Source organism: Chiloscyllium plagiosum, unplaced genomic scaffold (genome assembly GCF_037043375.1).
Source record: "Chiloscyllium plagiosum isolate Xiang-an unplaced genomic scaffold, Cpla_swu_hap1 HiC_scaffold_51, whole genome shotgun sequence".
NCBI classification, from domain to species: domain Eukaryota; kingdom Metazoa; phylum Chordata; class Chondrichthyes; order Orectolobiformes; family Hemiscylliidae; genus Chiloscyllium; species Chiloscyllium plagiosum.
This window is the reverse complement of record NW_028270189.1, coordinates 40,628,764-40,646,573: the sequence shown is the minus strand read 5'-3', so window position 1 is coordinate 40,646,573 and position 17,810 is coordinate 40,628,764.

Sequence of the window (17,810 nt, the reverse complement as noted above, 5' to 3'; positions counted from 1 at the left end):
TCGCGAAGGGGAGTAGAGACAATGCAGGTAATTATAGAACAGTGATCCTTAACTTTCTTGCAGCTAACGTTTTGGAACTTATTATGAGCGATAGGATTTATGATCATCGAAAAAGGAAGAAGTTGATTCGGGATAATGAGTACGATTTTATCAATAGCAGGTTGTGCCTCACAAACCTTATTGAGGTCTTTGAGAAGGTTAGCCAACAGGTGGATGAGAGTAAAGAGGTTGATGTGGTGGATATGTTTTCAGTAAGGCACTGTCGGCTGTTGCATGAAATACAGAGTCATGGGATTGAGGATGGTTTAGCGGTATGGATCAGAAATTGGCTCGCTGAAAGAAGACAGAGTGTGGCAGTTCATAGGAAATAATAATCTTGGAGTTCAGTAACTGATTGTGTACTACAAGGTTCCTTTTTGTGTCCGCTGCTGTTTGTCATTTTTATAAATGACCTGGATTAGGGCATGGAATGATGGATCCATAAGTTTGTAGATGACATTAAGATCGACGATGTTGTCAATAGTGCCAATATCTGCTGACGGTTACAGAGCTGACCTCAGAAGTGGGAAATGGATTTTAATGTGGAAAAGTGTGAGGTAATTTACTTTGGAAGGAACAACAAGAATAAAGAGTTCTTGGCTAATTGTAATATTCTTGGAAGTGTAGATGTGCCGAGAGATCTCGGTGCCCATGTATATAAAACTCTGAAAGTTACCACCCACGTTGACAGGTTTGTTTGCAAGGAGTCCGGTGTGTTAGCTTTTCTTCGGAGAGTGATTCAGTTTCAGAGCGAAATTATCACTTCGCAGCTACAGAAATTAACTGGTGTGGCCGCAGTCGTAGAGTTGTGTGCATTTCTGGTCGCCACATTATACGATGGATTTGAAAGCATTGGAAAGGGTACAGAGGACATTTTCTAGGATGTTGCCTTCTATGGAGAGATGGTCTTACGTGGAAAGGTTGAGGGACTTGAGGCGGTTTTTGATAGCGACAAGAAGTTTGAGGGGTGAATTTAGAGAGACATTGAAGATGATCAGAGGTTGCCATAAGATGGAGAGTGCAGGCATTTTTCTTCAAATGGTAATTTTGGCATAAGGGCACATCGATGTAAATTGAGGGTGATAGATACCGAGGTAAGTTCCTTTATCAGTGAATAGTAAGGGGGCTGAACGCCTTGCCTTCAACACTCGTAGACTCAACAACTTTCAGGTCAATGAAATGGTCATTGTATAAACTGGCGGATTATGATGGTAAAATACTAGTCAGATTGGTATCACAGTTCGGTGCAGCGTTAGGGTCAAAATGAACTTCATTGTGGTGTAATATTCGGTGTTTGAACTGTTCTTCAGCTTGAAGTTGCAATAATCTCTGGTCACTATCAGTAAAACCAACACCTGGTGAGAACCGAATGTGCAACTTTGGCACCTTATGCACTTCCAGTCTGTCGTGCAATTACATCAAACTGACGAATTGCACCACTGGAGCTGCCGTGTACTGATGACCAATGGCTACTGATCTTACCACTGGGCCCCTCAAACCAATTACTCCTTTTTTGCTAAAGATCTGAAATGAAACACAGCACAGAGGAGGTTATACTGATGATGGATCATCGATTATGGAGCATCAGGTTCAGCAAAATGACATAGTAAAATGTGGTGAAAATAGGCATTATTGAATTCTGTGTTCGTTTACCGTGGCTTCCTGCGTTGATCACAGGCAATGTTATGTCGCCACTGTACTGGGATTTTCCTTCTATCGGTATCAATTCGTCAGAGAATTCGATTCACTGGTACTTCACCAGCATCCTTTGGAATGCTCATACGGCACAATGACCCACACTGTACACAACGTCAACAATCCTCTGCATTACTACATCCAAGGGCACGTGGCATGGTTTTTTATCAATAGTGAAAAAATAATCATGTCATGCAAGGGCAAATTGAATTTTTGTTAATTAGTAAGTCGCAACAATCCAGAGTAAGTTTCAAAATGTCAGAAATTCACGTTGATTACCTTGGACAGAATTCGAGCCCAGCAAGTGGGAAATCTGTCCCTCAATCCCCAGCATCCATGTTATCGCTTGCTCCATGTGTCCACTTGGAAATCTATGTGAAGGGATGTTCAGCCTGACAGAGAACTTGTGAGAATCCTCCACTGTCTACAGCTGAAACAGGAGCTATCTATTCCAGCTTGGAGGGTCGCGAAATGGAGGTGAGACAGAAAATATTAATTGGTGTAGATTCACATTGTTCTCATTGTGATTGTTTAAAACCTGAGCCAGAAAAGACTCAAGCAGAAAGGAGCAGAAGTAGGCCATTCGAAACATCGCTCCTGCCCCGCCACGCCATTCTGTACCATCATAGCTCACACAGCACTTTTATGTCTTTTTCCATCGTATCCATATGATCGTGTTGCCAAGTTGCTAACACATATTTATCGATCTCTACCATAAATAGACATCGAAGTTATTCATCGCTGAGAGGAAAATGTTGCATTTCGAGACAGTTGGATTTTTGCATGAATGTTATAGGTTTTGCAGATGAGCAGCCGAGCCTGGTCTGAACACCTATCAAACCATAAACTAAAACTCGAATCTGATGAGATTTGCATCCACAACTTTTGAATGGCAGTCTTAACAAAGGCATAGAAATTCAACGCGCTTTCCATTGCACCACAGAGTCGCGGCCTCACCCAGTTTTCAGCACAAAAGTTTGCCTTAGAACGATTTCGTTCGGGACACCCACCTCACGTCTGTCTGACCTCGTCACACTTTCCAGTATCTGGTCCTTATTCACGTGTGCTCTGGATCTTCAAGTGTTCGGCGACATACTGCTGAAATGGCCTCATAACACTTAGCATTATCACACGTTCAAATAAGAAATTCCAGACGTACAACACTCTATGGGTAAAAGCGTTCTTCCTAAATCTCCTCTAAACCGCTTTTCTCCTGCTTTTCATCTATGTCACTGGTTATTATTCCTTCCCAAAAAGCCTTATTCCTGTCATAAATATCTATCTTCTTCAGAATATGTGCATGTTAATCAGTTTCTCACTCAGCCTTCTCTGTGCTTAGTTACACAGCCCCAGCTTAGCTCATCTACCTTCACAATGGGAATGGTCCAGCCCTTGGCATTATATTCATCTCCTGTGAACTTCTCCTCCTGCAATCAGACGGTTCCTGCAGTCATGCGATTACAACTGAACAATAAATGTTCTTTGAAGAAATGCCAAAATGTCTGAACAGAATCAGCAGCTCTTGTCCCTCTATGATGAGAAAGGACAGTCAACGCTTCGAGTCCAATGATTCGTGTTCGGAACTGATGGGATGTGTGGGTGGGTGTAAAATGTGGAAGAGGGCGGGCAGGATCCAAAATGATTGAACTCGATGTTGGGTCCTGAAATCTGCATGGTCTTTCAGTAGAAAATGAGTTGCCAATCTTCCAGCTTGCGCTGTGCCTTGAAGAAGAACTGCAGCAGACCAGAGACTGGTATGATGGCTTGGGTACACAATGCAATGTTAAAGTGACAGGACACTGGAAGTCCGGGGTAATTTTTGTTGATTCTGGACAGAGCATTAGTGATCTCAGCTTTGTCACCGACTCGGTTTTCCTCTCTCCATTGTAGAGAGATCACATTCTCAGCAGGAACTAGTTTTCTAGATTGAATGAAGTGCAGACAAATCACTGGAAGATGTGTCTGGAAGTTTCCACAGCGAGGAGAGACATCGGAAACCAGCAGGAAATGTATCTTACAACATAGAATGTTACAGTGCAGTACAGGCACTTCGGCCCTCGATGTTGCACCGACCTGTGAAAATAATGTGATGTCCATTGCAATGGAAAATTAACATTTCTTTTGAAACCAATAAAAGCACAGGGAAACAAAAAAGTAAGGGCCTGACTTTGCAGAGGGCAAGTGTTGCAGACAGAAAGAAAATCTATGTATATTTAAACCGAACTAATAGCAGACTTACAAGGCCAGCAAACTACCATATCAACAGCCAAGGAATTAGAAAAAAACAACTCCTTATCTGGAAAGGAACTCGAATGTTTCAGGCCACTGACCTTGAAGTATTGATAAGAAGAAGCGAACTGTACTTTAAAGGGAATATGTGAAAGCTATCAGGCGCCCATTACATGAGGCGTCTTGCCAATGTATTACCTGGGACACAGAAAACCTGAATGTGATGGAACTCCACGCGCTGAAAGCTTTCTGGCCCAAGAGAAGGAAAAAAGGAAATTAAAGATGGAACAGCAAACACATAAAGCTCAGCTGACTATGATGCAAATGGTCGCCCAGCCGTTGGAAGGAGGTGCTGCGTGAAAAGAGGGGCTGGCAGAGGTAAATCTGATGGGTGCTTTGTTTGCAGAACAATGGACCACTGAGTGAGGCAGTGCACGCCCAGACAGTCTTAATCGGCCCTGGATGCTGGGCAGCAGGGTAACTAATGGAGGAAGGCTGAGGTGGAGGTGGCCAGCCCCAAAGTTACAGGTAAGCCTCGTTGCTTTATGCTTGGCAACTAATACTCGCTTATGCTCATCTCTACCACTAACCTTATGGGCACTGAAACATGTCCCACCTCTATACTGAGCACTGAGTTTGCGAAGCGTGAACTATATTTTCAGTACAACGATGACGCATATAAGTCAATGCTTACATCTATGTTATATGTGGAAGGTGCACCTCTTACTTTTTTGGAAGATACAAGGGCAACATTTTCAGGTCATGAATCAAGGTAGTTCAGAGAGTCGACGCAAATAAAGATGAACGGAAGCTTCCTGAACTTAATGGGTGCGTCAGGAGTCGTGACACGAGAGAGATTTACCGCACCCCTATTGTGCGAAACCAGGAATGGGGAAACATTTCTGTTATCGGAATTCTGTTCTTTAAATCTGATGTCTCGGGATCTCATAGTGAGACTGGGGTCGGATTTTCGCAGTACCCGACGGGCTTGCAGGTAATACAAAAAGAAGATTTAACAGTGCAGGCTGGAAAATACGAATCACGACCCCTCATGCATGTCAGAGAGCAGTCGGTTCCGTGAGCGATTCACTCACCCAGGAAGCAAGTAGCCATGTTAATCCCATTAACACCGATTTTCTTGCTGGAGATATGCTGCACTGCATAGCACACATACACCGCGATGGTCCTGACAAATCATAAGAGAAGGATTGGTTCAGGAGATTGGTTAAACCAGATCATTTGTTATTGCGCAAATTTTATTGGAATGATCACAGATGTGCTGTCACTTTAAACTTTTTTTCAGTATCTGTGACTGTACGTAGACCCTGTTTTTTACCTCACGGATCATTGGCGAAGGCATCCAGCGACAGGTATCAGAATTTGGGACCATGGGTACGATAGGCACAAAAAACGAGAGATTGTATCTTCAGGGTCGGTGTGGATATCTGCTTCAATGCAGTTAGAAGGACGTATAGGAAGATACTAAATCGGCTAACTCAGGCAGACAGGGCAGTCCAGGTAATCCCCACCAGGAGTGTCGTCTGGCGTTTACCTATGGTAGATGTTTCGGACCCAAGATTAAGAAGGGTCCCAACTGTTTCCAGGGCAAAAGGCAAACACGATGTGGGGCTCATACGAACCCTTAAGAATAACCCCTAAGTCTGAGTATCGTCCTTGCAAAGCAAAAGAGCCGTTAAAACCCGAGGCTGTGCAAGGAATTACCCCAGTCGTTGAATCTCTCTTATAGGCCAGAGTGATAATCCCCCGTGAATAATCACTGATGAGAACACCCATTTTTTTCGTTCAATAGGCAAACATTCCAGGTGAATCGGGGGAATGGAGGTTTGTTCATGACCTGCAGGTTATTAAGAACGCTGTTGATCCGCACACCCCAAATGTTCCCAACCCCTACATTATATTGGCTCAAATTCCACCGGATGTAAATAGCTCTCTATTGTGGATTTAGCAAATGCCTTGTTTTGTGTACCGTTACACGTCGACAGTGAATTCTGCTTCACTTTTCCATTCAAAGGCAAATAGTATACTTTAACTTGACATTTTCAAGATTACTGTGAGTCCCCATCATAATTTAAGAGGCCCGACACAGGAGCCTGGAGACACTTGTTTTAACCGGGGTGGATGGGGGGGGGGGGGGGGGGGGGGTGCTGCGCTTCAGCAGTATGTAAGCGAATGCTTAATCGCAGCATCAACAGAGAAACAATGTGAGAAAGGTAGGCTTGCGATGCTCTGCCATCTAGTCTCGCAAAACTATAGCTTGTGGAACAACAGTTCAAGTTCTTAGGTTTGAAGCCCGAGACCAGACGTGTAGGATTCACCAATTTAGAATCTGCATACGGCGTTTTATTGTGGATAGGTAAGCATTCAGAATCTAAGAGATATGCCAATGTCTGGTATGTTGTAGCAACTATCCACGAGGTAGTCAAAGCGGGATCACTTCCTTCTCAACTGTCAGCGCAAGCTGCAGAGCTGATTGCCTTGATTGAGGCATTTAAATTGGCCGAAGGAAGAACAGTGAATATTTACATCGACAGCAGGTATGCATTCGGGGTTGTACGCAATTTTGGATCCTTGTGGAAATACAAGGGCTTCTTGACCTCCACTGGAAAGCCAATCACATAACATGGCCAGATCTCTGACCTCCTGAAAGCAGTCCGATTGCCTAAATCAATCACTGTGTGTCCATGTGACGCCCACAGGAAAAAAATATGATTCAATTTCTCAAGGCAATGAAAATGTAGACTCAGCGGCAAGGACGGCAGCCAATCAGCCGCCAAGTGATCAGTTTGACATGTGTATGTCAAATATTTGTAATCCAATGCAGACTTATGGGAGTTACAGTCGCAGGCCACATCGAAGGAGAAGAGTGAATGGACAAGGGCAGGGTGCAGAATGAGGGAATGGGTGTAGTGTGGCCCCAATGATAAACCCTGTCTGCCACGATCTTCATTCCCTTTCTATGCCAAGGTAACACACGGTAAGGACCATGTGTTAAAAGTGGGGATGTCCGACAATATTTCAGCACGCTGGTACAGAAAGGGATTTACTCATTACTCATTAAAAAAGTGAATAATGTGTTTTCTGTGCCACTAATAATGTGGGAAGGGGAATACAAATGAATCAGCAGAACACCCCCAATCCCAAAGACCCTTTGAACATTTACAGATGGATTTTATTGAACTAACACCCAGCGAAGGGAAAAGGCATTGTCTGGTAATAGTTGATGTTTTCCCAACGGGTGGAAGTGCTCCCACGTCTAAACAGGATGCCAGTGCGGTAGCCAAGGCTTTGCTAACTGAAATAATGCCGAGATGGGGCATCCCTGAAAGGCTAAGCAGCGACAATGGAAAGCCATTTATAAATATTGCCCTACATCAGATCAGTGATTACTTGGAAATAAAGGTGAGGCAACATTGTGCCTATCACCCAGCGAGCGGTGGGGCAGTGGAAAGAGAGAAAACTACCCTTAAAAATAAATTGCCAAAATGTTGTGAGGAACTAGAGGTGACATGGACAAAGGCATTTCCAATTGTGCTAATGTATATGAAGGAGAGGAAGAGTAAATCTTAGGACGTTTGAGATTTTGTTTGGAAGGTGGCCCAATACAGGAATTGGCCCAAGACCGATTGTAAGACAGGTAACAGACCACTGTGAGGACGAGATGTTATGTTACGGTATAAAACTCTCCACACTTCTGTCTCAAATACAGAATCAAAAGAAAGGCAACACTACCCCAACCTACAGAAGGGAAGATGCACAATCTAGAACCTGAAGACTGGATAGTGGTGAAAGACTTCAGGAGCAAAAGCATGAAGGTGAAGAGCTGGCTGGGATTGTTCCAAGGCTTCCCTACAACACAAACAGATGTTAAGATCGCCGAAAGAGCCACGTTGATACACGCCAGCCATTGCAAACGTGTAGCTGACATTGAGGAGACATTGGACAACACCGGATCCAAATAAGTGTAAGTAGTGATTAGAAGACTCATCGAAATATGGGGCTGCATTGCAGGACGAGTCGTGAAGGCAGGGGTGTCTGGAATACAACCGCAGTCGGAAATCTTAACCAAAGATGTTAAGTTGACATTTACATGCCACCCATGCCCGTTTGGTAACCAAGAAGACTATAAATAAGTCACTAAATATTTACGCAGAGATCCTTGTGTACCCAGTTACTGGCACTTAGTAGTATCCACCACGGCTACAGGTACACCTGACACGGGATATCGGTTTCCTGTTATCAAGGAAAGAGGTGCCATGGCAAGGGTAATAATAACCAAGATTCAGAAGAGCGATGACGAAGCCTGGTGGTGTGGAATAGATATACCCTTCTCCGATATCTATAGACAGATGAATATAGTGGTACAGCCTCGCACCCACCCCACCCGAGATGCAGTGCAGAAGGTCCTCCAAGAAATAGTAGCTCCGGGACTCGAAAAGATGAATGTCCAATAACCCGAAGTGCAGATGGGCGGAAAGGCCTTTTTCTAGCGGACAGAAATGGAAGAAATAAAGAAACTGATGTGCAGCTAAAATGATCACAAATGAAAAAAAAAAAGTGGATTCATTAAGAAAACTTACAGCGCCATATTTTACTTTCCGTGGAAGTCTACTGCTAAGGACTCAGTGCTCTCACTGCTGTAGCAATGCGGGATTTCCTCTGAACGTTTATGTTGTTGACAACCTTCCCAAAGCAGGGAATGTTGTATGGAACTGGCAATTAATCGGGTATTGTCACAAACAGGACTCAGACTCGCATAAAACAAAGAAGTACGAATCCTGGAAATCTGAACCAACAACAGGATTTGACAGTGAAACTCTGCAGGCCGGACAGCATCTGTGTAGACAAAGAGATTTAATGTTTCATATCACAGATTCAGGCTACTTATGCTTTTTATTGTTTTATTGCCTGGGTAATTGTCAATTAAACTTCGCAAAACAGCATACTTACCAGAATCTCTCATTAGCTGACAGACGTCATCTGTAAAAATGCAAAATTCCTTTATCGGCTGTAATGCTGTTGCTGTTGCCCTGAGTTGGTGAAAGGCTGGCCTTCATTACCTTTTTCTTCGCCTTTATGTCAATGAGCAGCCATAGTGAATGGAGAATTTCTGTTTGTCTCCCTTTGTGTCTCTGTACCATCTCACTCTCTTCACATTCTCCCGCTCTCTGTCCGTCAATATCCCTCATTTTTCATTTCTACTCTTGGAAAAGTGTTAAAATAGGAGGCTGTTCCGTGACTTTCTCCGCCCCCCACACCCCCCCCCCCCCCCCCCCCCCCACCCAACCCGGCCAGAGTGTGTAGAACTGGGCTCATAGTCTCCAAGTAATGTCTGTGTTACTTAGGTCTGAGATCAGATGACATTTGTTCACTCAAAACGTTATGAGCTTTTACAATTCTAAATAGTATTCATAATAGACCAGAAAAAAAAGCAGTTTCACTCCAATTATAGGATTGCTATGATGCCATTGCCGTTTGCCTAAAATCAATGAATGGTGACAGCAGACAATGAGAGCAATTATCTCATTGGATGCGTTATTATTACAACATTGTCCTGCAAGTCTGCAGTGTCTCCTGCGTCTCTTCATTATTCCTAAAAAACTTGAAAAGACGGACGGAGAGTAATAGTAGAAGAGATAGACAAATCCTTGTCGAACAGAGGAAAAAGAACTCTGCGTTGAATTAGCAGGATAGAACATAGATTAATGCGTCCACATCAGGCGGTAGGGCTTGGTAGCAGGAAATAACAACGGACTGAGCTCAAACACAAGAAGCATGCTGAGCCGTCACTTTCGCGATGTTGGATAAACAATACGGCTTTTACAAAAAGTTTAAACAATGAACTTTCAATGCACAGAACATTTGACTGCATTTGACACCATTAACGCCTGGTTGTTACTATATGCTTTAACTGACGAAACCACAACACTATTCTTCAAATCAATAAGGGCATTTAATCAAGTATATGATCACAGTTAATCGGACCACCTTTCTGTAATAAAGCTGCTCCATGAGAATTTATATCAACGTCCGCTTGTGCAGGAAAGAAGTTCACAGCTGGTGACTCTCCACTGAAAATGGACAGGAAGAGGCAATCTCTTCTTGCTTTGATTTCAAACGGATGCCTTCACCTCTTTAACCTGACAGGATAAACTGTATGCGTTCATCATCCCTGGGCCGATTTACCATGTGAATATGCACAGAGGGAAACTCATACCAAGAGACCAGGGTAATTGTGGTGAATTTACCAGGAGTGGTGTGTGAGTCGGTGTTAACAGTGGGCAGTAAGGGCTAAACCATGAGCACTGACATTGATCCTTGTACCAACAGCTCCTCACTCAATTTCTGCCTCATTCATCCCAGTCATCATTGACTTTCAGTTTATCCTACTTTCCCTTCGAAACTTTACGCTTGTTCCGGACCACTTTCGGGTGTCCACTTGGAAACTGCAGCTTTTTCAAACGAAATTCTGGAGAATGCACGTCACTCTTTGGGATAGGCTTCACTGCCCAACCATAATTACTCAAGAGATTGAGATGGTAAGTTACTTTACTTCGTCCTCGAAGTGCTCAACACAATGATACAGCCATGATGTCGATAGGGAGGGAGTTCCAAGAATTAGACATAGCGACATTGAATGAACAGCGAGATAGTTTCAGCTCAGAAAGGCGAGATCCTTAGAGGGGATTTGCAGTGACAATTTATTCGTGTATGTGCTGCCATGGCAGCCAGAGGATGTGGTGGAGGCTCGTACAATTGCAACATTTAAGAGACATTTGAAATGGTATATGAGTAGGAAGGGTTTGGAGGGATATGGGCCGTGTGCTGGCAAGAGGGACCAAATTGGGTTGGGATTTCCGGTCAGCATGGGCAGGTTTAAACGAAGGGTCTGTTTCCCTGCAGTACATCTCTATGACTCTATGATTCCAGTTGGATGCAATCAATCACTGGATTCCTTCTGGCAGAACCGGGTCTGTGCTCTCTGTGGAAGCAGAAAATGGTTTTCATTCAGATTAGCCACAAGAAGAGAAATAAATCTTCATTTCCTGACTTGGAATTTTATCCAGGCCTGGGCGATTCAAACCCAGACTCTGAAGCAGGGACTCCACTGAAGTTGACAATAACCCTTTCGACCGAACCTGCACAAACTCTTGTGCCTATCGTTCTTTGTCCCCACATTTTGAAGCACCAGTCCTTGCCGTGGGTGGTGAAGGAGCTAACTACTGCCTTGCAGAAAAACCGTGGGGTCAGAGACCCGATCGATCTGTCATGCAGCGGGGATTGCATTGCTCAGAACAGACGTGTTTGCTGTGTGGGACTGAAATTGAGCTCGATCACACACAGATACGATGTAACAGCTGCCAGCAGATGTGGAGATGGTTGGGACGGTTTCATTCGCACTCTGGGAAAAAGACTGGATCCTAAATTCAGGGGAGCTAAGTGTCACAGATAGAAGGCTGAAAATTGGTTTGGGAACGATATGAGTCATGACTGAATGGCGGGCAGACCAGATGGGCTGAAAGCTCTAACTGTCCTCCGATGCCTTCTGGTCTCTGGCCATCCAGTATCTAAGGATATAGAAACAGAGTTAATCGTGCATTTCGAAGTCCTCCTCTCATAACTCGGTGAGGTGAGAGATGGAACAGATCTGCTATTAAATTTTGAGACTGGGAGAATGTTTGGAGACGGAGTAATAAAAGACAAACTGAGTATAAAGTTGAGAGTCAGGAGATATTCAATAAAAAAGGTAGACAGAGATGGACATGGAGAAATAAGTGTCAGTGGTCTTGAAGATTTAACTCGGTTTTCCATTCCAAGATTCTACCAGACCTGCTGAGATTTTCCCGCAATTTCTTTTGTTGGTACTGAAACAGAAGGGAGAAGTGTGATCCTGGACCAATCAGCTATGTCTGCTCTGTGGACGTTTGAATTCCCTGTTCGAACAAATCACTTCTGACCCACACGGAAACCTCACTATCCTGCATCACCCCCACCTCTGTTACTGACAATAAGCTGTTCATGACGTAAACCCATATGGGTACACAACAGCATCATGTACCGAGTGAATTGGGAAAATTTCAGGGAGAGTTCCATTCGGGTTCCATCAGAGCATTCTCATTCAGTTAATTGTATTGCAGCACCATTTGACATGCAGCTGTCACTGTCATGTGGCCATTCGCATTCGACGTCTCTGGACATTTTGGTTGGGGCACGTTTGGAATGGTAACTCACGTTTTGGAAGGGACATCGTTTCTAGCATATTCGACTGAACTGGTAACCTTGTCTCTTGCACCTGCAGTACAGTGGAGATAGTTTTCACTCAGAAACCAAGAGATGATCAAAAACGGAGGAAAAAATGTGTCAACAAAACCTGCCTCAGCGAGCGAATTCGCTCTTGCAACATTAATGGAGCGGCAAACCGATTAGCAAACAACAGCGCCCTGTGTGGGTCTCGACCCCACATCATTGAGATTAAAGGTCTCAAGCTCTACCAACTGAGCGAACCAGGACAGGATTGGTGTTGGTTAATTTATGATTTCATACGGAGTTTAATTCAGCTGACACGGCAATTTTCAAAAATCTCGTTCATTCCTCCCCATTTCAAATAACATTATTCAAGTCTTTCAAATCTCAGATTTATTCCTTCAGACCATTACAATCCATTTAAGCCTTGCCCCGGGATTTACGATTCTCTGCTAATATGTTCATATTTTGACCCTGATCCTTAGGTCGCCGAACTGATTCCCAGACACTCTGGCAGACTGCCAGTCAATCGGGAAAATACCTCAGGAAACCAAATCATTTCTGATTAGAGTGTAGGGAATCCCATCTGCTGAAGAGACAGAGTCCTCACAATTCAACACTTTCTTTGTTCTACCTGCCTACAAAGTTTACCACTTCTAATATTCGAGACAGGAATTCTGATTATAAAATGTTTTAAAAACAGGAACAATCTTCTGAAGCCATTTCCAATTTGAATTCGAATTTTTTACTTTTTCACATGGTAACAGCCGTTCCTGAGGAAGGAGTTTCAATTAGGTGTGTCCCAGGGCTGGGCAGGAAGCCGCTGATTGAAACTGCAGTGGCCCCTTTCTGGTGGCAGCAGGGGTTTGTAGAGAGTGGGGTCACATTCTGCTGCACGTGACCGTCTCACTCACTGTGGACTCAGGGTCAATTATGGATGAGTTCTCGTGGTTGTATTGTCAGTATATGGTTGGTCACAATACTTGATGTGAAATATTTGAGGCTCTGTGCTCTTTTTGGGCTCGGACAACCAACATTTTAGCCAAATGCTCTGACCATTTGAGACACAGCAACTGGCAGCAAAATTGTGCGAATACACATCCAAACGCACAGTGCTCGAGAGGAAGTGGACAGCAGTCGTTCTCATTATTTTAAGAATCAGTTGCTCATGTTCCCGTGTTTATCGTAGAGAGGGTGAGAGACTCGAGGAGTAACAAACACACCCATAACGCAATATCAGGACCTGTGTAATTCTGTCATAAGAAGCTGCCTGCAGTTGTTCTATTGCAAAGTTTGGTTTCAAACCCACGACGCAATAGAGACTGGACCCGAAACCCAGCACATTAAACCTCTCTGGATTAGTGGTGCTTGAAGAGCACAGCAGTTCAGGCAACATCCGACGAGCATTAAAATCGATGTTTCAGGCAAAAGCCCTTCATCAGGAATACAGGGTTCTTCAGCTCCACTAATCCTCAATCTGGTCTCCAGTATCTGCATTCATTGTTTTTACCTACATTAAACCACTCGGCGACGCTCCCTGACGATAACTAAGCGCCAAACCTGTCAAGACTAATGTTTCAGCATCGCTTCACTTCAGGCAATTTCCCCTGGCACTTTCTATGAATACCTTCGCATAATTAAAAAAATATTTACAATGATTTGAAAGGTTTGCACGGTGTGGACATTCGTGAGAAGCTGAATATTCTTCGACAGTTTTCCCCGGAGCTGCAGGCCTGAGGGATGTCCTTGGAAAAGTTTACAAGATCATGAGGTAGACGAGCAGAGAACATAGTCAATCTACGCTTTTTCAGAAGTCACGTGAGTTTAAAGCGAGATAGCATAGGTTTAATGTGAGAGCAGTACAATTTGAAAGGGATGTGAGCGACAGTTGTTTTTAATACAGACATTTTTGTGCATGTGGAATAAATTGCCACATTTAGTGGCAGATTTTGGTGCACTCACAACACTTCAAAGGCATCTAAATGGGTATGCAGACAGGAAGTGTTCGGAGAGATAAGGGACAAATATTGGCAAATATGTTTAGATTAGTTACGGTCATCTGTTCAGCAGGTGCAAGTTGTATAGGAAGGTTTTCTTCCGTGCTCGGCAATTCTGTGACACTCCAGTACCTGACAACAGTTTCAATAGACCACTTGCAAAAACGCATGCTGTTTGTTACTAAGTCAGCGTGTTTGAATTTTATTTTTTCTTGAGGCGTAATGTATTGAAATGACACAGAGAGGAATGTTTTCCAGGCATTTACAGACAATGACCATTCTCCTTGATACATTCCCAAGTTCTCCATCAAATAATTTCGTTGACTAAAAAAAACCTCACAAATCGTGTTATCCCCGCAACTCTCCAGAGAATCCAAAAACTGACAGCTCTTAACGTGCACAAGGTGAAAAACTCAAAAGGCAGAGTCATTATCAGACACACAAACTCATTACTTCTGTCTGTGAGGCAGTGCGAGACGTGTATGTCAAGAACTGTTCACACAAATAGCACCGAAACAATTCCAAACGGAACTTCCCGACATTCTGGAGATTTAGTGCATTGCCAAGTAACAGAAAGTGCTCAAGTAACATAAAACAAAACAGAAAAATGTACCATGCAAAGTGAATATTACCAATTATGTTCTCGATTAAATTAGGTCAACAATGTGCTGGTGCCTCCATCTGATCGAGCGAGCCAATCTCCAGCCTTCCTCGCCAGGACAGTAATGAAGGAAATGAGAGAAATATAACAAAGTTTCACGTTGCGATTGCCCACCTTTTAGCCACAACAACAAAAAACGAGGGTGCAGATTCAGTGCAGGATCTGGCTTCACAACAGCGGTGAAATAACGACGTCCACTCACTTTCAGGGAAAGCTGTGAACAACCCACATTTTCCAGAATATGAATACACAGTTTAGTTGTTGTTTAGTTCCCATATTCTACTACTGCCCCGACATTCATACGAAAATGTACCTTTCAAAGAGAGCGTTTGTAGCTGTGGAACGACAGTGGCAGCTGTTTCCCCTCGCTCTTACTGCCGCCCTTGGTAGTCTAGGGGCTGGTATGTTCACCTTACACGCGGTAGTTGAGTGTGTAATTCCCTGTTGTGGAAAAGCAGAGTGTTTTGGAGCAGAAAGATGTGAAGCTCGGATGCTTCTGGAGTTCTTGTTGGAAAGTTCGGTGACGCTAGGAATGTGATTTGCAGACTTTTCCTTGCCTGTCTGGGCGACATTCCCAGCGCTGCAGAGGTTCCTGTGAAACGTTGAAATGTTTTGGTACGAATTCATTTGGTTTCATTCCCGCTGCTTCCGTTTGTTGGGATTGCAGATTGGGTCCAACGGATGGAATCCATGGATGAGTGCCCTGCTTCTAGGAATTGTCTGGCTGTCCTCTGCTTGCCCTATCCTATTATTGTTGTGCTATTCTAGTCGAATGTGTGGCCCTTGCCGTTTGTACATATTGCTACGAGGGACTGCTGGACTGACGCCCACACAAATTCTTTGCCAAGAACCAATATCCACACACTTTCATTCGCAAATGCATGGCACACAAAGTTCGCAACGAGGATATGCTTTGAGGTAATTTTTAAATCATGCTTCCCTGTATGAAAAACAAATTCTGGAAAACGATATCCAGACTCCTCCGAACACTCGGACTTATGACAGCACAGAAACCGAGAGCCTCACTCAGACAACAACTCACCAGAAAACAAGGCCCAATCCGCATCATGTGCAGGTCAAACGTGGTTGACGAGATTCCACGCAGGGACTGCACGAAACACGACATAGGAGAAAGAGGCTGACAACTAGAGAGCTGCATTCATAATTTCACCTGGACTGTAAACGCCTCGGACAGCTGTTCCTTGCAGTTATGCACAGAATATTGAATGTCTCTGATTCCAGGTCTTGGAACTCGGATGATATGACCGTCTGAAGCACTGGTTACTTCCTTGTGTGAGGTAACTCCTGATGGAACACATGTAACACTCTATTGCTCATTGAGAAATATATCCAAATTAGGAGCTCAGAGCTGCATTTCTGTTGTCTTTCTGGTGCTGTCCCTGACATGCCCTGTGGCACTGCACTTATTCTGTGATTCCTGAAGGTTTGACACATGCTTCCACGATCGTATTATGGGCAGTAATCTGCATTGTCGCTTCAATAACGGGTGTGTGAAGCGGAGGCCCACCATTCTCAATTCAATGCGCAACTGCAATACAGTAAAGGATCAATTAATATTGCAAGATGATATACAGAGGCCTGTGAAATATCGAAGTTTTAATGACATTTATGCAATGGTCAGAGATTACCTTGATTCAGTAAATAAGGACGTAAAGTCTGTTTGGCTGGAGTTGAGGAACAGTGAGGAATGAACTCACAAGCATGTGTAGTTTACAAGCCCAATCGCAGTAACCACAAAGCGAAATAAATCGTCCAAGGAAAAAACATTGTGTGTGAGTGACAAAAATGGCAATAGTCATGCGTGATCTTAACTTCCCATCTAAAACTTTCGGTTCCATTGTAAAAACGTTTGGAGAACAATAATCAAAAAAATCCCACATGTCCCATAAAACATCACGAGGGATATCTTGGGAATTGATTACTGGTGACTAAATTTTCCGATTTTCTTGGAAACCATCTCTTTAATTGTGAGCATCAGAAAAGGCTTTCTTTTGGCAGCAAGAAATAAATATGTGATTAATCTTTGTTCGTTTCATGTATAAGAACATTGAGACTCCTCTGCCCTGCACATCTTTTGCGTTTCTATCGATTTTAATAGTAGCGTGTCTTTTGATTCTTCCCAACAAAGTATATGAACTCGCATTCCCGACATGAAACTTCATCTGCCAAGAATACTCCAATTGTTGGAGGGAATCCTGAGGAACAGAATGTACATGTATTTGGAAAGACAAGGATTGATTCGGGACAGTCAACATGGGTTTGTGCGTGGGAAATCGTGTCTCACAAACTTGAATGATTTTTTTGAAGAAGTAACAAAGAAGATTGATGAGGGCAAAGCAGTAAATGTGATCTATATGGACTTCAGTAAGGCGTTCAACAATGTTCCCCATGGGAGACTGATTGGCAAGGTTTGACCTCATGTAACAGCAGTGGACCTAACACCGACCCTTGTGGTACGTCGCCAGTACCTGGACACCAAGAAGAGCATGTTCCATCAACTACAACACTGTTTTCTATTGGCAAGCCAATTACTGATCAAAGCTGCAATCTCTCCCACAATTCCATTCCACCGCATTTTATATAATAGCCTATTGTGGGGAACCTTATCGAACAACTTGCTGAAATCCATATCTACCACATCAACCGGTTTACTGTCATCTCCCTGTTTGGTCACTTTGTCAAAAAAGTCAATAAGATTCGTTAGGCAAGGCCTACTCATCACAAAACCGTGCTGACTGTCCCTGATCAGATTATTCTTTTCTAGATGGTCATAAATCCTATCTATAATAACCTTTTCCAACACGTTACTAACAACTGCAGTGAGACTCACTGGTCTGTAATTACCAGTGTTGTCTCTACGACACTTTTTGAAACACGGGAACAACGTATGCTATGCTCCATTCCAC